Source organism: Saccopteryx bilineata, chromosome 6 (assembly GCF_036850765.1).
Source record: "Saccopteryx bilineata isolate mSacBil1 chromosome 6, mSacBil1_pri_phased_curated, whole genome shotgun sequence".
Classification (NCBI taxonomy): domain Eukaryota; kingdom Metazoa; phylum Chordata; class Mammalia; order Chiroptera; family Emballonuridae; genus Saccopteryx; species Saccopteryx bilineata.
This window is the reverse complement of record NC_089495.1, coordinates 85,740,021-85,763,098: the sequence shown is the minus strand read 5'-3', so window position 1 is coordinate 85,763,098 and position 23,078 is coordinate 85,740,021.

Genomic DNA, 23,078 nt, shown 5'->3' with positions numbered 1-23,078 from the left:
GTCTATGTGCATCTTTTGTTTTAAGGTGTGTCTCTTGTAGACAGCATATGTATGGGTCCTGTTTTCTTATCCACTGCAGCTACCCTATGTCTTTTGATTGGATCATTTAATCCATTTACATTTAAGGTTATTATTGATATGTAATTGTTTATTGCCATTTTATTCTTTAAAACTGTATTTCTCTTTTGCTATATTCTTTTTCTCCTTTGATCTGTTTACAACAGGTCCCTTAGCATTTCTTGCAGCCTTGGTTTGGTTGTAGTGAATTCCTTGAGTATTTTTTTGTCTGTAAATCTTTTTACTTCTCCTTCAATTTTAAATGATAGCCTTGCTGGATAAAGTAGTCTTGGTTGTAGGCTCTTGTTCTGCATTACTTTGAATATTTCTTGCCATTCCCTTCTGGCCTCAAGTGTTTCTGTTGAGAAGTCAGAAGTCATCCTTATGGGGGCTCCTTTGTAGGTGATAGTCTTTTTTTCTCTAGCAGCTTTTAATATTTTCTCTTTATCACTTAGCTTTGGTATTTTAATTATGATGTGTCTTGGTGTTGATTTCTTTGGGTTTCTTCTTAATGGAGTTCTCTGTGCTTCCTGAACATGTGAGATGTTTTCCTGCCTTAATTGAGGGAAGTTTTCAGCTATGATATGCTTGAGCAAAGTCTCTATCCCTTGTTCTTTCTCTTCTTCTTCAGGAACCCCTATGATGTGGATGTTATTTCTCTTCATGTTGTCACTGAACTCTCTTAGAGTTTCCTCAGACTTTTTGAGTCTCTTTTCTTTTTTCTGCTCTGCTTCCGTGCCTTTATTTATCATGTCCTCTAATTTGCTGATTCGATTCTACACTTCATCCATCCTGCTTTTAATTCCTTCCATTGTGTTCTTTATTTCAGATACTGTATTTGTCATTTCTGACTGATTCTTTTTATTATTTCTATGTCCTTTTTTATATTTGCTATCTCTTTATTCAGGTGTTCGTATGACCATCTATTGTTGTTCTAATATCTTTGAGCATCCTAACAATTGTTATTTTAAACTCTGCATCTGGTAGTTTGGTTATATCTGATTCATTTAGGTCCTTTTCTGGGGATTTCTCTTGATTCATTTGTGTTGCATTTCTTTGCCTTCTCATTTTATCTGTATAAAAGAAGGACTTGGCTACTGGAGTCCACTGGGTGTGGCCTTTGTTCCCTAGGTATGGTCTACCTGCAGGCCCGCCACCCCCTCTACTGTTGCTGCCCAGGGCGTTTGGTTATGGGTGTTGCTGGTGCCTACCCCCTGGGGCTGTTGCTGTGGTTTCTGCCTTTCCTTCATGGAGTGGCTGTGATCATATGCTTGGTTGTACAAGCCTTGGCCTCTGCTTCGCCCCTGTGGTTGGCATTATGCTCGGCCCTGTGGGCAGTGGAGAACACCTTTGCTCAGCTGCAGGTCTCTGCCTGTTTCTGGGCTTCCACCTCGCCCTTGCAGGAGGAGCTCACTCATGGGATGGCGGCAAGCCTTGGCTCCACAGGCTAGGTGGGACTGCATGCCCACATTCAGTAGCGGGACTCTGCCTGTTCTGGGTTTTTGGCTCTACCTTTGTGGGAGCAGCCAGCTCCCAAGTCAGGCCACAAGCCTCAGTTTCACAGGCAGGGTAAGGCTGTGCTTCTGCACCCTTGCTCAAGGGCTGGTCTCCACCCTTTCTGGGGTTCCCGCCCTTCTCCACAGGCTGGATTACAGGCTGCAGGCAGCTGGGCTTGACCGCTTTTGCATACCTACTCCTCCCCAGCTGGGCAAAACTGAGCTCACATGTGAGCCCATTGGTGGTCAGCCGGCTTCCACCCCTGCCAACAAAACCGCATCTCTGCATCACACTGCCACCCGCCCTCCATTGAGCCCTCAGCCATGTGGGGTGCGGGCACTGCAGCTCAGACCCTAACACTCACTACTGTAGACCCAAAAGCTCCCTCCTTCTAAGCAACTCTGCTCTGAGTGCCGCGGGAGAGCTTGTTTGGCTGGTGTCCTGCTTCCCTTTGTTTGTATTGCTGTTTCTGGGGGAAATATTCACTTCAGATTGGGGAGTGATTTGTCCCAGGGATTAGGGTGCCTGTCTCCCAAAATGTTTCTCCCTGTGCCTCCTAGATTACACTCTCTTCCCACTGCTCCAGTCCTCTCTTCTCTCCTGTCCCCCAGAGCCCTGGGTGAGTGGTTGTGAGAGAAGTTTTCTGCACAGTCCCTTTAAGAAAAATCCTGGGTCTGAGAAATCAGTCTCTTTCTCACAAACAGTATCCTGTCTTGTTTCCAGCTAAATACTGTCCATATGCCTCTTCTAGTCTCTGGGGCTAAAGGCTGGGGCTTTGTTCCTGGGAGTCAGGACCCTCCCTTCTCTGCTATACTCACTTCCTGCCATGCGAGTCTCTCCCGGCTGCTGTTTGCTCTGGGGAGCTGGGTAGCCCTCTCTGCGTTTCCGCTTTTCCTACTAGTCTCAGTGTGGCTTCTTCAGTGTTCCTTGGTTGAAGAGTCCTCTTAGTTTAGTCCAAAGTTGGTTTTTCCAGATGATAGTTCTTAAAATTAGTTTGTAATCCACTTTGGTTCTGGGAGATGGGTGTTGGTATGTCCGCCTACTCCAGCGCCATCTTGTCTTCTCTCTTCTTTTTTATTCTACTTTATTTATATGTTCTATTCTAATCTTTTCATTTATGTCATCTAAAAATGATGGGTGAGAATAAAATAAAATAAATTTCTAACTTGCTAAATGGATCATGGCCTATAATTTGATAAGACAATGACATACCTTGCTAGTAATGTTCTCTTTAGAAAATATTTATACAAAAAATAAGAGCTGCTGATGATCACTCTGCCAAAACTTTGGCCTCAAATTTATAAACTGCTCAACAAGTTTTAAATACATTCTCATTTTTTTCCACTAGAGGTTAAGAACACGTGAATCACTACCATTTGGTCATCAATTAATAAAACAGTTATATTATTAAGAAATCTTCTAGATGCTGCATTTTTCTAAAATCTATTTGTAAGGTACAGTATAACAATAATTTGTTTTGTTTAATTGATGCAGCCCTTTATCTAGAAACTACTGGCAAATAGTGAACATTCACTTATTTGTCAAATGAATCACTCCATCAAACAATAAATGTTTGAAAGAGACTTTGTAATTTTTATTCATTTATCCTTTCTCTCATCAATAAGCATCTGATAAGTACCTGTTATATGTTAGACACTGCTTGTTCTTGGTGACATTATACAATTGATTCAAACCTAGTGCTTATTTTTCAGAAATTTCTGAATTAGTAAAATATGTCTTCACTAAGTTTCTTAGGGTTAAAGGATATTAAATAACAGATTGATACCCTAGTTATATATGGATCTCATATATATTATGTATGTTAATTTTATCCTTGTCAATTAGTCAACAAATATTTAAACAGCACCTGGAATGATGTTCAGCATTGTTCTAGGTCTGGAATACAAAATAATAAAACAAATATATCCTACCTTCAGGAAGCTCACAGTTCAGTGGGGCAGGATAGAAATGCAGTATAAATAAATAAACAATAAGATAATAACTGCAGGCAGTCCTGGGTTACAAATGACATAAGTTCTATAAGTTTGTTATTAAGTTGAATTTGTAAGTAAGCTGGAACTATTTCATTTACCTATTAAATGTAACTTAGATATTTGTCTTAATATAGTATTTATTTTTACCTTTCTGTGCATATATAATAAATATTAAATATTTTCAAACCTACAGAACATATCTTTTTCTTAACAGAGGAACTGCCTGTAGACACTACAAAGTACTAAAACATGGTGAAAAGATAGGAACTGACTTGGAAGAAAGTGTTAGTTTAGAAACAAGAGTTTTATGTTGGCTTGGCTTCTAAAGTCTTGAAAGCAATAGGAACCTGCAGTATTGGGGAACTGTAGGAGAAAAAGGAAAAATAACCCTACTCTCTCTTAAGTTCTAAAGTGCACATGGCACATGGTTGCATTGTTAAAATTTGAAGGAGAAAAAAAGCCTTAGTGTTAGTTATTCATCCTTCATGAATATAAAAAAAATTACAAAACTATAAGACAAGTAAGGAAAGGAAAAGAACTTCCTCTTTTTAACCAAGAAAAATTGATACAAAATATTTAGCTAGAAAGGAGGACAGATGGGTAAATTGAACCCATGTTTAAAGGGAAATGATTGCTATGACATGCATTTTTCATATCTGAACAATTTAGATAGGAAATAAACAGTAAGCAAACATTTTGTACTATAAATGAAAAAGAAGCCTGAAAGGTTTTTATTGTTGTTTTTTCACAAAATATATTGGCAGGAAAATTATTCAGCCCCAGGCAAAGGAAACAAATATCATCAAATACAACAATGTTCAGATCCTTCGCCTATCCTCAAGGGCTGTCATGTTTTCCATAATCATTTCTTTGTATGTTTCTTTTCAGCACAAGGCTTTATGTCTTGTACACACTCAGTCTGTTAATTTTTGATTGCTCCCATTGTGAACTTCTAGATACTTAAGCATACCAAGGACAACTGCTTTTCCTGAAAAGATTATTTTGATGCAAAAGCTAAAAATACATACAATTTGATCAAATCTAAAGTAAATTTATATAAGTAGACTGTTTTAAATGTATACATTTAAAAAGTTAAATTTTATTTTCACAGAAGTCTAAAATAAACAATAGAAGATATACTTTAGTGATCTCTTAGTAAATTCAATCTAAATGAAAAAAAGTAGTAAAACCATTCCATTACAAGGTCTGAGAAGAAAAATAGAAATATAGTTTCTTAAGATTTATTTCTCACTACTTGCCTTATTTGTTTACAGAATAAGGTTCCTGACAGTAGGAGTTCCCAAGTCATCAAAGGTATGACCTGGTCAAAGGAGACTTGATGGAAACAGAGAAATGGGAGAAAGAAAGAAGCTAGAGGATTTTTTTCCTCTTAGCTTTTTTATGACTGTGCCAGTGGTATCTCCATCAACCTACACCACTTCAGTGGATCTTCCACGACTAGACCAGCTGCCTAAACTCAGTTGTTATAGATAAACTTTCCCCCTTGACATAGGTAATATGACCTCTTTTTTGCCTCTAGTCAACAGAACTGGTGGCTCTCCATTGTTGCCAATATCTGCCTTATGTTGTCTCTATTTTGTTGCTCCCCTCCCCTCCCCTTCACTCCCCGCCTCTCCCATTTCCTCTATTTCTTCTTTTCTTTTTTAATTCAGTAAGAGGAGGGGTGGTAGGAAGACAGATTCTCACCACCAGGCAAACTAGAGTGATGCTCTGCCCACCGGTGGCACTTGCTCCATTGCTCAGAAACCTAGCACCTGAGGTGTAGGCCATGGAGCCATCTCCAGCACCCTGGGCCAACTTGCTCCAATTGACCCATGGCTTCAGGAGTGGAAGAGAGTGAGAAAGAGAGACAGAGAGAGCAACGACAGGGGGAAGGGTGGAGAAGCAAATGGGCACTTCTCCTGTGTGCCCTGACTGGGAATTGGGCCTGGGACTTCTTCATGCTGGCCTATTCTCTACAAGTGAACCAACCAGCCTGGGCCTTGCTCAGCTTTTCTATTGCTGGTATAACCTAACTACTTTCTTAAATTCTCTTTGCTTTAAATTTGTTGTGTGGTTTTGTTTTCCTAGTTAAAAGTTGAAGAATATAAGCAATGTTTGATCTCTCTATATATATATGCATAATTAAAATAAGATGACCATATTGAAATAGAGTCTGCTCATACATATAATCATAAATATGTATTCTTATACCCTTTTCCATTTCCAAATTCTTAAGTTGGGCAATTGTATAACTATACTATAAATTGGTCCAATAAAATTATTTTATTTTACTTTTTAATCAAGAAAAAATCGCCAAAATTAATTTTTTTAGGTTATCATAACTTTAAAATCCAAATTTATATTATAAAAAATTAGGAAATTCAATCTCTCATAAATATAACTTCAAAAAACTAAAATTTTAGCAAGTAAAATCTTGTAATATCACTTTTTATTTTTTTAAATTTCTTTTGTTAATTTTAATTTATTGTATTTACATGGATTCAAGTGTCCCACTCAGTATTACTCCCTCACCACCACCCCCTTGTGCCCCATTACCTCTGCTTTGCCCAGTCGCTCCTAACTCCCTCCCCCCCTTTTCTTTGGGATTTGCTTTCTTGTACTCTGTATCTATATGTTATATATCTATAATTTCACTAATCCCTTCACCTTCTCTGATCCCATCTCCTCATCCCCCTTCCCTCTGAAACCTGTCCCTCTGCTCCTTGTGATCACACCTCTGCCCCTATTCCATTCCTCAGTTCATTTTGTTTATTATATTCCACATATAAGTGATATCATATGATATTTATTTTTCTCTGCTGGGCTTATTTCACTTAGCATAATAATCTCCAGGTCCATCCATGCCATTGCAAAAGGTAAGATTTCCTTCTTTTTCATGTCCTCTTAGTATTTCATTGTGTATACGTCCACAGCTTTTTAATCACTTGTCCATTGACGGACACTTGGGCTGTTTCTAGATCTTGGCTATTGTAAACAATACTGCAATAAACATGGGAATGCATATCTTCTTTTGAATCAGTGATTTGGTATTCTTAGAATATATTCCTAAAAGTGCTATAACTGGGTCAAAAGGCAGTTCCATTTTTAATTTTTTGAAAAAACTCCATACTGTTTTCCACAGTGTCAGCAAAAGTCTGTATTCCCACCACCAGTGCAGGAGGGTACCCTTTTTTCCGTACTCTGGCCGGCACTTATTGTATATTGATTTGTTAATGAGTGCCATTCTGACAGGTGTGAGGTGGTGTCTCATTGTGGTTTTAATTTGCATTTCTCTGATGATTAATGATGTTGAACATTTTTTAATATGTTTATTGGCCATCTTTATGCCCTCTTTGGAGAAGTTTCTATTCAGTTCTTTTGCCCATATTTTAATTGGATTGTTTACCTTCCTGTTATTGAGTTTTAGAAGTTCTTTATATATTTTGATTATTAATCCCTTATTGGACGTCTAGGCAAGTATGTTCTCCTATTGTCTGCATTGTCATTTAATTTTGTTCATGGTATCTTTTGCTGTGAAAAAACTTTTTAGTTTGCTATTGTCCAGTGGTTCTCAACCTTTCTAATGCCATGACCCCGCAATACAGTTCCTCATGTTGCGGTGACCCCAAACCAAAAAATAATTTTGGTGGCTACTTCATAACTGTAATTTTGCTACAGTTATGATTTGGAATGTAAATACCTGATATGCATTATGTATTTTCCGATGGCTTTAGGCAACCCCACCAGGGTTGCAACCCACAGGTTGAGAACTGCTGCTATAGTCCCATTTGTTTATTTTGTCCTTTATTTCACTTGCCCATGGAGATAAATCGGCAAAAATTTGCTATGAGAGATATTGGAAAGTTTACTGCTTATGTTTTCTTCCAAGATGTTTATGGTTTCATGATTTACATTTAAGTCTTTTATCCACTTTGAGTTTACTTTTTTAATGGTGTAATTTGGTGGTCTAGTTTCATTTTTTTGCATGTACCTGTCCAATTTTCCAACATCATTTATTAAAGAGACTTTCTTTACTGTATGCTTTTACCTCCTTTGTCATATATCAATTGACAATAAAGGTGTGGGTTTATTTCTGGGTTCTCCGTTCTTTTTCTGTGATCTCTATGCCTCTTCTTATGCCAGTACCAAGCTGTTTTGATTACTACAGCCTTGTAGTATAACTTGATATCAGGAAATGTGATACCTACCACTTTATTGATCATTTTCAAGATTACCAAGTCTATTCAGGTCCTTTTTGGTTCCAAAAATTTTTTTGGAATATTTGTTCTATATCTTTGAAGTATCCATTGATATTAGAATAGGAATTGCATTGAATCTATAGATTGCTTGGTGTATTATAGACATTTTAATGATGTTTAGTTTTCCTATCCATGAACATGGTATATGCTTCCACTTGTTTGTTATCTTCCTTGATTTTTTTTTCAATATCTTATAATTTTTTGAGCATAAGTCTGTGTCTTTGGTTAAATTTACTCCTAGGCACTTTATTTATTTATTTTTGTTGTTGAAATAGTGAAGGAAATTGTTTCTTTAATTTCTCTTTCAGACAGTTTACTGTTGGTGAATTAATATGCCACTGATTTCTGAATATTAATTTTATATCCTCCCACCTTGTTGAACTCATTTATCAGGTCTAGTAGTTTTTTTACTGCGACTTTAGAGTTTTCTATGTACAGTGTCATGTCATCAGCAAATAATGATAGTATAGCTTCTTCTTTGCCAATTTAGATGCCTTTTGTTGCTTCTTCTTGTCTGATTGCTATGGCTAAGATTTCAAGAATTGTGTTGAAAAAAAGTAGTGAAAAGGGGCATTGTGTCTTGTTCTTGATCTTAAGGGCATTGCTTTTAATTTTTGCCCACTGAGTATGATGTTGGCCATGGGTTTGTCATAGATGGCCTTTATTATGTTGAGAAATGTTCCCTGTATTCCCACTTTTCTGAGAATTTTTTTTATCATAAATGGGTGCTGGATTTTATCAAATACTTTTTATGCATCTATTGATATAATTGCATGATTTTTATTCTACCTTTTGTTTATGTAATGAATCACATTGATTAATTTGCGAGTATTTTACCAGCCTTGCCTCCCTGGAATAAATCCCACTTGATCATGGTGTATGACTTTTTTAATGTATTGCTGGATTCAATCTGCTTATGTTTTGTTGAAAATTTTAGCATCTATGTTCATCAGGGTTATTGGTCTATAGTTTTCTTTTTTTATAGTGTCTTTAGCTGGTTTTCAAATGAGGGCAATGCTTGCCTCATAAAAGGAGCTAGAAAGTCTTCTCTCCTCTTGAATTTTTTGAAATAGCTTGAGGATAGGTGATCATTCTTCTTTGAATATTTGGTAAAATTCACCAGTGAAGCCATCGGGTACTGGACTTTTGTTGGTAGGGAGGTTTTTTTTGTTTTGTTTTGTTTTTGTATTTTTCTAAAGTTGGAAACAAGAAGGCAGTCAGACAGACTCCCACATGGGCCTGACCGGGATCCACCCGGCATGCCCACCAGAAGGTGATGCTCTGCCCATCTGGGGCATTGCTCTGTTGCATCCAGAGCCATTCTAGTGCCTGAGGCAGAGGCCATAGAGCCATCCTCAGCGCCCAGGCCAACTTTGCTCCAATGGAGCCTTGGCTGCGGGAGGGGAAGAGAGAGGCAGAGAAGAAGGAGAGGGGGAGGGGTGGAGATGCAGATGGGTGCTTCTCCTGTGTGCCCTGGCTGGGAATTAAACCCGGGACTCCTGCACACCAGGCCAACACTCTACCACTGAGCCAACCAGCCAGGGCCGATAGGGAGTTTTTTGATAACTGTTTTAATTTCATTTGTTGTAATTGATCTGTTTAGGTTTTCTGATTCATATAGATTGAATCTTAGAAGATTGTATGTTTCAAGGAATTTATCCATTTTATTTAGGTTACCCAATTTTTTGGCATATACATCTTCACACTATTTTCTTATAGTCCTTTGTATTTCTGTGGTATCAGTTGTTACATCTCCTTTTTTTCTAATTTTTTCTATTTCATTCCTCTCTCTCTTTTTTTCAGGATGAGTCTAGTTAAAGGTCTGTCCATCTTTATACCTTTCAAAGAAACAGTTGTTGATTTTTTGAATTGATTTTTTTAGCATCTATGTCATTTATTTCCACTCTGATAGTTACTTTTTTGTTCCTTCTACTTCCTTTGGGCTTTATTTGTTGTTTTTGCCTACTTCTCTTAGTTGTAGGGTTAAGTTATTTATTTGAGCTTTTTCTTGCTTTTAAAGGTATGCCTTTAATTTTATGAGCTTCCCTATCATCACTGCTTTTGCTATGTACCATAAATTTTGAGTTTTTATATGTTCATTTTTATTTTTTTCAAGGAAATATTTGATTTCTTCCTTGATCCATTGTTAATAAATTTGTTATTTAGTTACATGCTATTTAGCCACCAAGTGTTTAAATGTTTTTCAGTTTTCTATTGTAGTTGATTTCCAGTTTCATGCCATTGTGATCAGAGAAGATACTTGATATGATTTCAATCTTCCTATATTTATTGAGGCTTGATTTGTGTCCTAACATGTGGTCTATCCTAGAGAATGTACCATGAGCATTTGAAAAGAATGAATATTCTGCTGCTTTGGAGAGAAAGGTTCTGAAGATATGTACTAAACCCAGTTGATCTATTTTGTCATTTAAGACTGCTATATTTTTGGTAATTTTCTGTCTGGAGGATCTGTCCATTGATGTTGGTGGAGTATTAAAAACCCGTACTATTATAGTATTGCTGTTGAGCTCACCCTTTTTGTACACCAAAATCTGCTGTATATATTTAGATTATGTCTTCTTATATTAGGCACATAAATAATAACAATGATTCCATCCTCATGCTGAATTGCTCCCTTTATTATTATGTAGTGCCCAACTTTACCCTCCACTGTAGCTTTTATATTAAACTCTATTTTGTCAGATATAAGTATTGCTACCCCAGCTTTTTTTCTTATTTTCATTTGTATTTCCATCCCTTCACTTTCAGTCTATGTGTATCTTTTGTTCTGAAATGGATCTCCTGTAGGCAGCATATTTAAGGGTCTTGTTTTCTTATCCATGCAGTTATCCTATGTTCTTTTTGTATGTGTGCAAAGACAGAAAAAGGCATGGAGAGAGATGGATAGAGACAGACAGACATTAAAAGGGAGAGATGAGAAACATTCATTCTTAGTTGTGGCACCTTAGTTATTCATTGATTGCTTTCTCATATGTGCTTTGACTGGTGGGCTACAGCAGATCAGGTGATCCCTTGCTCAAACCAGCCACCTTGGGCTCAAGCTGGTGAGCCTTGCTCAAACCAGATGAGCCCACACTTAAACCTCTGAGTTTTGAATCTGGGTCCTCCACGTCCCAGTCCAATACTCTATCCACTGTGTCACTGCCTAGTCAAGCTAGGTTATGTTTTTTGATTGGAGCATTTAATCCATTTACATTTAAGGTTATTATTGATATGTAGTTGTTTATTGCTACTTTATTCTTTAAATCTACAATCCTTTTTTTCTAGTTTTTTTTTCCTCCTTTGCTCTTTTTACAACAGAACCCTTAACATTTCTTGCAATACTGGTTTGGTTGTAATAAATTTCTTGAGGTTTTTTTTTGTTTGTTTGTTTGTTGTTGTTGTTTTTTGTCTGGAAAGCTTTTTATTTATCCTTCAATTTGCTGGATAAAGAAGTCTTGGTTGTAGGTTCTTCTTTTGCATCACTGAATATTTCTTGCCAACCCATTCTGGCCTCACATGATTCTGTTCAAAAGTCAAATGTCATCCTTATGGGGGCTCCTCTGTAGGTTATTAATTGTTTTTCTCTTGCAACTTTTAGTATTCTTTCTTTTTCTCTTAACTTTGACACTTTAATTATGATGTGTTTGCTATAGGTCTTCTTGGGTTCTTCTTTAATAAAACTCTCTGTGCTTCTTGAACATGTGTGACTTTTTCCTTCAACAATTTAGGACAATTTTCAGCTATGATTTCTTCAAACAGATTCTCTATTTCTTGTTCATTCTCTTCTTATTCAGGAACCCCTATGATACAGATGTTGTTTCTCTTCATGTTGTCACAGAGCTCTCTTAGAGTTCTCTCAGACTTTTTGAGCCTCTTTTTTTCTTTGCTGCTCTGCTTTGTGCTTTTATTTGTCATGTCCTCTAAGTCGCTGATTCAATTATCTGCTTCATCCAGCCTGCTGTTGATTCCTTCTAGTGCAGTCTTCATTTCTTATGTTGTATTTGTCATTTCAGACTGGTTTTGTTTATAATTTCAATGTCCATTTTAATGTGTCCTCTCTCTTTATTTAGGTGCTTATTATGTCGATCCATTGTTGTAAAATTCTTGAACATATTAAAAATCATTATTTTAAGATCTGCATTTGGTAGTTTGGCTCCTTCCATTTTATTTACTTCTTTTTCTGGGTATTTCTCTTGTTGATTCATTTGGGTTGTATTTCTCTGTCTGCCCATTTTGTCTGTTCATTAAGTAACACTGTTTGACTTTGAATTTTTGTGGTGTCTTTATGAAGAAGATGGGCTCGGTGGTACTGCCCTCCAAGCTATATGTTTTCCTTGTTCTAGGAATGTGTTTTGAGGGTACTATTTTTACTGTTTTTTTGTATTTTAATATTAAATGCATTTGGTCCTTTCATGGGTAAGATTATCCCTTCCAGCTGGCTGGCTTTATGGGTCAAACTTGATCATGTGTATTACACATTGGCAGGATCCCAGTGCAGATCAGTGGGAGACACTTCCCACGACTGGCCCTCAGCAACCTTTTAGGAGCTACAAGCAATCCAGAGTTTTTGGCTGCCTCTGCTGGGCCCAAGTGCATAAGGAAATACCACGCTGCACTCCTAGGTTGTCTTTTATCCACACTATGCCTGGTGGAAGGTCTGCTTAAAAGGCCATGTTTCCCTAAGTCACACCTCCTGAAGCTTCTGTCTGCTGTCTGCTTATTGGGCTCAGCTGCTGAATAAACCTCTGCTAGAGTCTAGAACCTGCAGCAATTAAGGGGTTAGGAAGGGTGTGTGTGTGGCTCCACCCCTGGGCCCCAGGTATCAGTCTGTCCAGACTTTTTTCACAGACCTCAGTGGGGTGTGGCCCTCAGAGTCTGGTGGGTGTGGCCTCTGAGACTCAGAGGTGTGGTCTGCCCACTGTCTGGACAGTTTCTACTGAATTTCCATTGAGGTGGAATCACCAGTCTTAGAGTTGGGAGCATATGGTTGAATGCTCTGGTCTCAACACCAGAAAACTGAGTCACTGACACACCCCTTGCTTCCTGGCCTCTCAAAATGACCTGTCACCATGACTGGGACAAAAGAGACTCCTGATGTCGAAGCAGTTGCTTTTTCCCAGGGTGGTATCACACAGATGGGATGCTCTGCCCAAGAATGATGGCAACTGCAGTATTGGAGAATGACTCAGCACAGGGGTTCTGGTGGCTTTCCCTCACATTGTCTCTCCACGGTCCTCCAACTTTACACTTTCCTCATGCAACTCTAGTCCTCTCAGCTTTCCCTCCACCAGAGCCCAGGTTAAGTGGTTGTGAATGAGATTTTCTACATGGGCCCTTTAAAATGGAATAACCAGCATTGCCTAGAGGTCAGTCTCTTTCTTGCAGACAGAAACTCTGCTCTTTTCATTGCCAAATGCTGTATGAGAGCCTCTTCAAGGCACTGGGGCTCTAGGCTGGGGTTCCATGCCTGTGGGTGAGCACCCACACCTCTCAGGGTAACCCTTGCCACTGTGAGAGTCCCTCTAGATCCTAGGCCTCTGCTCACTCCTGGGAGTGAGGCAGCCCTTTCCGTACCTGCATCCTTCTAACCAGACTTGGTGTGGCTTCTTCTGTGATCCTTGCTTATAGACTTCTCTTCGTTAAGTCCAAAGTTGGTTTTTCAAGATGAGTATACTTAAATTAAATTGTAATTCTATTTGGTCCTGACAGTTGGAACATCTACCTACTCTGTTGCCATCTTGGAATCTCAATAACATTATTTTATAATATTCACCTTTTTTTGTGAGGTCAAGACTTCCTTATTCCATTGTGGATAACATTTACTTGATTATTTGAGTAAATCTATATTGTTCCACTTTCCAGAACACTCCTTCTTTTTTAAAAATGAACTACCTTTCTCAGTACTTTTTTTCCTATTTCTTCCATATTATTGTTACTGAAATTGTTTTTTTAATTTTAATTTTTTCAAAAATATAATTTCCCAGATTTGAGTGGTTTAAGCCAGGCAACTGGAGGAGGTGATTAGAAGGAGAAGAAAGAAGAAAAACATCACATTTTTAAAAAAAGTATTGAATTTCAGATTGTTGTGACTCTATTTCATGACTTATTTCTACATTAGAAGGAAGTAATCTGCAGTGAAGTAATAAATCAGTATTCAAAAATAAGCAAAAATTAGAAAAGCAGAATTTAAGGTTCTCCTTGAAGTTTTTAAAGCTAGTCTTTATTCCCATTTATTTTTTTAAATATAAATATGTGTATATTAATATATGTACATTTTAACCTACATAATTGGTTATGTTATTTATAATTTTTGTTATTTATAATTTATTTTTTATTAATTAAAATTATTGGCAGATTATTTGTAAATAATTGCAGTGTATATTTCAAACCAATATAATTATTTTTTATTAATTTGAGTTAGTTTCTGTCACATGAAAACTATCAATTTTGAATAATACCAATATCATTTTATTATATTTCATTAATATGTCATACTGCTAAAGCTGTTTCTAAAATAAGGACATGCCTTGTGTTAAGTTAATGAACTCTCATATAGAAGGTAAATTATTCTGGTTGTCTAGAAACTACATAATTTTAAGATAGTTTAGAAATAGACAGAAAGCTAGAAAGAGAAAGACATAAAAAAATTAAGAAATTTGAGCCTGTTGAAATTTAGATTTTAAGATATAGTATACATATTTTAAGGCAATGAGTGGAATAACACTAGTATCCCATACCTCTTAATGGTAAGCTGATAAGAACATGAATACTTGTAATGTGAAATTATACTTTTTATTTATTTACTTATGTAGTTTGAGTTTTATTTAATGTATTTATTTCTTTCCTGTTTCTCCTTATATAACTGAAATAGATGGCTCCAGCGGCAAAATGTAGTTCTATTAACAGCAAGACAGTATGGCAGGTTAGAGCTGGTAGCAATCTTTAAGTTTTCTCTTTTGTGTTCTTGTATATTTATAAAGAAGACTTTGAAATCTAAATGTTCATAGAAAAAATATAAAAAATTATTCTAATTTAGTTTCCTCCATTTTCCCCCCTTTGAAAAGATACCTTTTTTTCTCATGAGACAGTTATATTTAAAAAGATTTAGGCCCTGGCAGGTTGGCTCAGTGGTAGAGTGTCGGCCAGGCGTGCAGGAGTCCCGGGTTCGATTCCCGGCCAGGGCACACAGGAGAAGCGCCCATCTGCTTCTCCACCCCTCCCCCTCTCCTTCCTCTCTGTCTCTCTCTTCCATTCCCGCAGCGAGGCTCCATTGGAGCAAGGATGGCCCAGGCGCTAGGGATGGCTCCTTGGCCTCTGCCCCAGGCGCTAGAGTGGCTCTGGTCGCAACAGAGCGATGCCCCGGAGGGGCAGAGCATCACCCCCTGGTGGGCAGAGCGTCGCCCCCTGGTGGGTGTGCCGGGTGGATCCCGGTCGGGCGCATGCGGGAGTCTGTCTGACTGTCTCTCCCCGTTTCCAGCTTCAGAAAAATTAAAAAAATTAAAAATAAAAAAATAAAAAGATTTAAAAGTTCTTATTAAGAGAAGAACTGCATTAAAATGACAAGAAAGAAGAGTTTATTCAGACTTGTCCTCATGGTCCTGTTCCTCACCACACACTTTTATCCTTTCCTAAATGTACATACTCACTCACACATTATTTTTTCAATCTAAGGTGAGGCTGTCTAAAATAATTACAGTTTTGGCAAAATAATTAAGCAGATAGATTTGTCTAGTTAGACTTTGTTTCCTCCATTTCTTTTTTTTCCCTCAGACCCTCTGTGTATACATACTATTTCTTGTTCAACTCATTGTTATTTTCTAATACCATCTAGTGGGTTAAGTGAAGTGATTAAAAATATTTTTTCAATTTACTTTTAAGTGGGAGATTTCTGCAGACTGAAACTTTCAGGATTTATAAGAAGTAAATGTTTAGAAATGGAAATTCATGTTTTGATAATATGTGCTTAAATAGTTCTCAGTGAACACTAAATTGCTAGGGAAATATTGCAAAAAGTATGACCAAGAATGGTAAAATTTCATATTAGAATCTTGTGTACATTGTACATAAACAAATTAATTATCTATCACTTATCTATCAATGAACATATTTCATTCTTTAAAGCAGTATGTTTATAAAAGAGGAATAAATGGTGATGGTAGAGACTTGACTAGGGTTAATAAATGTGCGATGCAAAATACAGATGACATATTATGGAATGGTGCACCTGAAACCCATATAATTTTATTAATTCATGTCACCCTAATAAATTTAGTTTAAAAAAAGACAGTGAGTTTATTCTTGTTAGCTAGTAACCTATTTGGGGATCTATTTAGGGATCTAAGGTAAATTTAACTCAATAGTACACAAATACTTTTTTTAATGTTCTATGTTGGTTTAAAGTTAAGTTCGTTCCTTTTCATTGACATAATGAATGAAACAAGATACTGTCTACTCATAAAATGGTGGTTAAATCTGTGTCCAGATTATCTAGGTTTTCTTTCTTTCTTTCTTTCTTTCTTTCTTTCTTTCTTTCTTTCTTTCTTTCTTTCTTTCTTTCTTGTTTTCTCTTTCTTTCTCTTTTCTTTCATTCAGGCAGTGGTGATTTTTTTTTAATTTAAAATTTAACTTTAAACAAAATATTAAGATTAGTCATGAGAACACTGATAAAATTCCTTGATAGGTTTTCAAAAAGTTGTTTTTTAATTGAATCATTTAATTTAGTTTAAAAATATTTTAGTGAATGAATGTGCTTAATTACACATAAATACCAGATTTAACCTAATAGTATAAAAGAGTGGTAGTGGGGTCTAGCAAAGGTTAGTTTCTCAAACCACAAACTTAATATTTCATGTTACTAAGAGTATTTTTTCATTTTATAATTGTCAATGTAATAAAATTATGCAAGTCATAATTTTTCAAATTGTGTAAAAGAAACCACTACTGATTGCTATGTTTAACAAAAAATTGTTTGTCTGCAACCAAGTTCCATGTATTTCTGAAATGTGATTCCTTATTCTACCACCTGATGATAATTACTTAGCCATTAATTCAATGCCTCAAGGATTTCCTTTGCAGATTCTCAATGTTTGCCTGCAATAGGTAAAATAAATGTATAACTGGGACCATAGTGGTCAGCTCAATTTTATGTACTTTTGAAAAATGACAACATATTACTTAAATTATTTACAAGACGGTTCATAAAAAATGATTTTACAGTTAAAAAATAACCCTTTGTTAACCTCTGATAACGAGTCTTATTGTACTAAACATGGTCCTCATAATTATAATAAGGGTTTCCTCTATTTCTTAAAATACTTCTCAATCACTGCTATAGTTGGCTTTGTGTCATCTGTCCACTTTCCACTGCCTTATCTTGGCTCCTGCACAATCATGTGTAGCATTAACTTAAATACTGTATCTCTTATTATTGTTTTATTTGCATAATTTTTGAAATCAAACTTTTTTTTTTTATCTGTCCTTATTCTAATGGAGGTCCAGGTGATCTGGTCACTGTGACATATAATTTCACTCATTGTCTTTATCTCCCGTAACTGCCGTCTTCAGTGTAAAGTGATTCTGTCTTTGACTATATAAATTGTACTATTGTGGTCAAGGCTGGCTCCACACTGACCATTAAATCTTTCCATTCTAACAGATCTTATAAATTATTCTGGTTTAGTTCTTAATGCAGTGTGATTATAAGTTGTAAGCTTCTGAGTTCTAGATGCTATCATTTTGGTTCATTCACTTTCTCCTTCTACCAGGATTCTGAGTATTGGGGAAAAGAAAGATACTTTTTTTTTTTAAAGAAGGATACTTTTTGGGTAGAATGTTACTAGGAGTCCTTTTAGCATCTGTTTCATATGGCACATAGTAACATACTCAGAACAATAGACACTATTTGTGAAAGTAGTATAGAAAAACTTAGTTAAAATATAAACTTTCAAAAATATTCAAAGATAAAAAATACATTGCAAAAATAAGCATGTAGCAATGGATGTTAAGAAGTGAGGTATACATCAAATACATAAAGACAAGTGTTACATGTGCTATTCTGTGGGAAAAAGTCACATGTAGCTAAAAAGGAGAGTAAAAAATTAAGAGAATCAAACTCAGTTCTTTTTTTAATGTAAAAGGAGAATGTGATATTTAGGAAACAAATAAATCTCAATTTATGAAATATTGCACATTAATATGAATAGTCATACCAGTTACTGAAAAATATATCTTAAGAATGTAATTTAATTCTAATAATTTAGTTTTTAACCTTTTAAAGGGGTCTAACAAGTTAGAAATGACAAGGTACAAATTAAGTATTAGTAGAGACTAACAAACCCCCAATATGCATGTTTATTTTCTTTATACTCTATTCTTTGCTTTTTTGCTTTTAGAAATGCAATTAAACACTTGTGCCAGACACTATGTTTGGCTGTGTAAGAGATAAAAATAAAATGGAATATGGTGCTGAAATATAGAGTTAAGTGTGATTTATGATTAAGCAACAGTTTTTGATAAAGGACTGCCTTTTCAATATGTATAAACAAAGAATGGCTATACAATAGAAGAAACAACATAGAAGAAGATATATAGGCTTGAGAGTACTTATCAAATATAGAAATTGATAATAAATTCACCACTTCCAATTTTCCTGATTTTAAGTCTAATAATTATCAGATGAAAGAGGGCAGACGCATCTTGACAGGACATAGTCTAAGTCCACAATACATTAGGAAGTAAAAAAAAAAAGGTGGGCACCTAGGTACTCTAAATTAAATTTTGGGTGTCTTCAGTCAAACAAATTACTTTTTGAGATACAATAAAAGTGGCACAGATATTGTTACCAGACACAGTTTGGGAGTGCTGGGGAGTTTCCCCCATTGGCCAAGATGGCACAGGGAAACGAGGAAAGGCTCTTACACTGAGGGCACCAAACGGTAGAAAGATGAATAGACAGGGCCCAAGTGCACCAAAAGTTAGCAAGATAATTGGATTTTTTTAAAGCCCTCCCTTCTCTATTCCTCTAAGAACTGGGACTTGATCAGGAAGGTGAGCTGGTCTTTGAGATGGGAGTCCACAATCCTCCCAGATCAGGCACTTTCCTTCTGCACCAGAACTTGTATCACAACCTTGACTTTTGCTGGAGCAGGCAGCCAGCTGAACCTGTGTTTCTCGGCTACGATATCACCGACTTGCAGTTGATGATCTCTGAAGGATTATGTTGAAAACTAACACAGTCCTACATGCTTTGTCTTATTTCAGGGACATTTTGAAAAGGCAGGATTCTTTTGAAAAGATAATAATGCTGGAAGAAAAAAAGAAGGCAGCAGGAAAAGAGGAAGATCAAATATAAGATGGATTGAATCCATACAAGAAGCTAGAGGCAGGAGATGAGTGCATGGCGCCGAGCAGAGCTGTGGAGGACAGTGTGCTGTGGACAGCACTCATTCCTAGCAGTGTCAGGAGTCAGAGCCAATTTAATGGCATGCATACACATGAAAGTTGTCAAGCTGGCAGACACATTTAATGTTTTATTAAGTAGATGCCTACGTGAATTTAAAAAGAAGACAGTAAGACATCATTGCTAAATCCAGAATAAAAGCACAAGGGACATCAGAGATCAAGTCTCAATAAGTATACTTCATTTCCACTTTTTTCCTCCTTTTTCTCTTATATTTTCCCTACCTCTCTCTCCCTTTCTTTTCTTCTTCTAGTATTACATTTATATTTTACTTTCCTTTTTTATGCATTTGTCATAGCTGAGTGGCGAAATGATACAGAGTTTCTCAATTTTGGCATTTTGATGTCTTGACCTTCATAATTTTTTTATGAAGAAACTGTCCTGTGTATTGTGGGATGCTTAACAGTATTTCTGGCTTCAATTAACTGGATGCTATACAAATATTTCCCTCCCTTCCCACTCTCTGGGGTAATGGCTACCTGTTCCTTCCTTGGAGGGCAGATTTCACATGGTTGAGAACAATTGTTATAGATATAAGGTATCTACATTTTTCAGGGAGTTTGACTAAGTTTTTCATATTACTTAGATCAAATAAACAGATATAAATAAAAGGTTTCTAATAATTGAGCATATTCTTATCTGGCTCACTTTCATATTTCAGAAATAGTTACTGAAAATCTACTTAGAGTCAAACACAGTATCTGGTGTTGATATTAAAAAATATGTGACATATATCAGTATCAATTTTTAGGAAGTTTTTATGGCTCTATCTTTATTTCTGCAATGTTCACCATTTTACTAATGATCTGGCTGTAGACAAGTTGTGGGTTCCTAAGCCCCGTTTTATGTGGATTTCCAAAGACTGTTCTGCATTTGCTGTACCAAGGGGAAGGGAGGAAAATAAAATTGAAGAATGTGTTAGGCAGAAGAAATAACAAATATAAAAAGCACTGATGAAGGAAATCACAAGGCCTGTTAGAATAACTTAAAAAGTAATAAATCTTTTTAGTTGGAGACAAACAGTGAGGAAAAGTGTGCCCGAGTATGAGCATACAAAGGTAAAGAAATAAGCAGGTCATGATAAACTTTGTGAACAATACTCCGAATGTTTTACTTTATAAAGAGAAATCAGAAAACACTGAAGGGTCTTAGGAAGATATTTGTCATTAATAACATTAACTCTCTAGGCAGTAAAAGAAAAAGATTAGGCTGAGAACAGTAAAAAGCTACCACAGTAACTTAGGGGAGAGGTGACTGTGGCTTTAACTAGTCTGATGGCAGTGACACTAAGGAGAAGTAGAAGGATTTGAAATAAATTTCAGAAGTAGCAAAAAAAGATATTGTTGTGCGAGATCCAGATGCAGCCCACCTTTCCAGAATGAAGTAATCTTGCAGCTTCTAACGGCGTTGGAAGCTGATAGCTCTCAACTAATAGTGTACCTGGAAATTGCTTTCCAGAAGAGAGCCAACTCACTCCAAGCCTTGACCCATTCCTGTGTTCAACCTGCATCCAATTAATAGTGAATGAAGAATTTTTAATTCTGAAATATTTCTTATACTTTAATAGTAATTAGAACATGCTTATTGTCTCAGACAGCTGAGATTTTACTTTTAGTTCATGAATATCATGTAAGCTATATATGACTAAGGATTAAAATAGTACTCCTGGATGAAATATTTGCATGTCTCATGGGCACTTTATTAAATGAATAATACTGTTGGATGAATATTCCTCTGAGAAGTGGTGGCTGTCATGGTTATGAAAGGTGGTGAAGTGTTGACTTCCTTAAGTCTTGGCTTAGAGTGTTTCCTGAGTAACTATGACTGTTTGGAAGTTTCAAAATTCTATTTATTCTGCTGCAATGTCAAAATCGTGTTGATAGCCAAAATACGCACAAGGTGTCACAATTTTCACTTGGAAATGTTTTATGTGAAAGGTTAAGTGACAACCGAAGTTAGGAATACACTTACAATTTCAAAAGAAGAAAAAAAAATAGAACCAAGAAAAAAAAAGTTACTGGAATACTGATATTATGAAGCACTCAAAAGATGTACGTAGTTGTCTCCTATTTTCCCTTCAACATTCTAGCTTTGCTGAATGTTTCACTCTAAAATTTAGAAGGCTGAACTATGTGCCTTATAGTTGTGTAAAATAAAAATAAATCTCCATCAATAAATTCTGATTCAAAATTACTTGCTCCTATCCATGTTCATATTTCTTCAGAATGTGTGTTTATGGTCCTTAGAATGGCCCAGGTAAATGGCAGATGTGTGATGATCCTCTTGGCTGCAACCGGTGAACAACCATGTGCTTCTTCCTTTCCGATTCTTCTTTAGCGCCTTTGTTCTGAAATGTGACAAAAAAAAATGTGCTTTGTGAGGTGAACCGCAGTTAAAGTAGTCCTTACTTTTAAGTTTTCCAATTGCTTTTCTTTCCGGAGACATTATTTAAAAATGGTCTTGATTATTATTAAATCTGGCAGATTCATTCTGAGTGCCTGTGGTGCACCAGTTCCTTTCAGAAAGCTGGAAGCAAAAGTAGAGAGTGACTACTGTATAGAGAGCAACATCCCTCTGACAGAGCACTGAGCTTTGACCTTGGCAATTTCTCTTTAGCCAGCTCTAGTATTTATTCAGAGTGAGCAGTGAAACATTGGCTTTGTCACTACCTTGGTCATGTTAATTCTAAAGCCTTGTTGCTTCAGAGCCCCTATCATTGTTTCATATTTGTGTACCATGAGAGTTCAGACCTGAATACACTTAACCATCACAATAAATCAATTTTATGCTTTTAAACATTTATTTGGAAATCATAAAAACCTGGTTATGAGATAACATTTCTTTTATTTATTTACTTATTTTATTTTAGATTTTATTTATTCAGTTTAGAGAGAGGGAGCAGAGATAGAGAAAGAGAGAGAGAGAAGGGGGGGGAGCAAAATGCATCAACTCCCATATGTGCCTTGACCAGAAAAGCCTGGGGTTTGAACTGGCGACCTCAGTGTTCCAGGTCGACGCTCTATCCACTGCACCACCACAGTCAGGCCAGATAACATTTCTAATTGCAGAATAATATTGATATAACCACTTGCTGGACTATCTTATGTGCAACTACTTTATTTGGAGTTAAAAAAGTAATTTATTAACTTTTATTTCTAGGATAAAAAATTAAATGTTTCTTTATTTCTTCTCTCCAGTTCTATTAAAGTAAGAATTTTATCTGCATAGCACATACAATGTTAACATTTTTATACTTTATCAACATGCAAAAGTTATGACATTTATTAAATAATGTTATGTACATATTAGTTCATCTTATGATTGAAATTATTTAAATTAGTGAAGATTTACATTATAGTTAAGTAATAAAAGCAGAAACGAACATTTTTTCTATTCTAATAATAATATACATACATATAATTTTTATTTATATATTTTTTATTTTCAAAAAAATTACTATATACTGTACTATCATTAATATGATCTAGATTTGAAAAATTGCATATATTTATTCAGGAAAAAATAGGAAAATAAACATTTAGTGTTAAAAACATATAGTTCTACTGTGACAACACAGAAAGAAAACTAAGCATTTATGTAATTATTGTAAAAAGTAGACTTTATTTCCTACAGCAGAAATCTAAATCTTTTAAAATTGTATTAGAATTACATCTTTCAAAAAAATTGCCCCTCCAATTTCATAGGAGTATAGTTCTAAAAATGGTATCTTAATTAATCATTTTCAATAGGGAAGTCACCATTTTATATAAACTATATTTGATTATTTCTTTTGAATAGTGAGTAAAA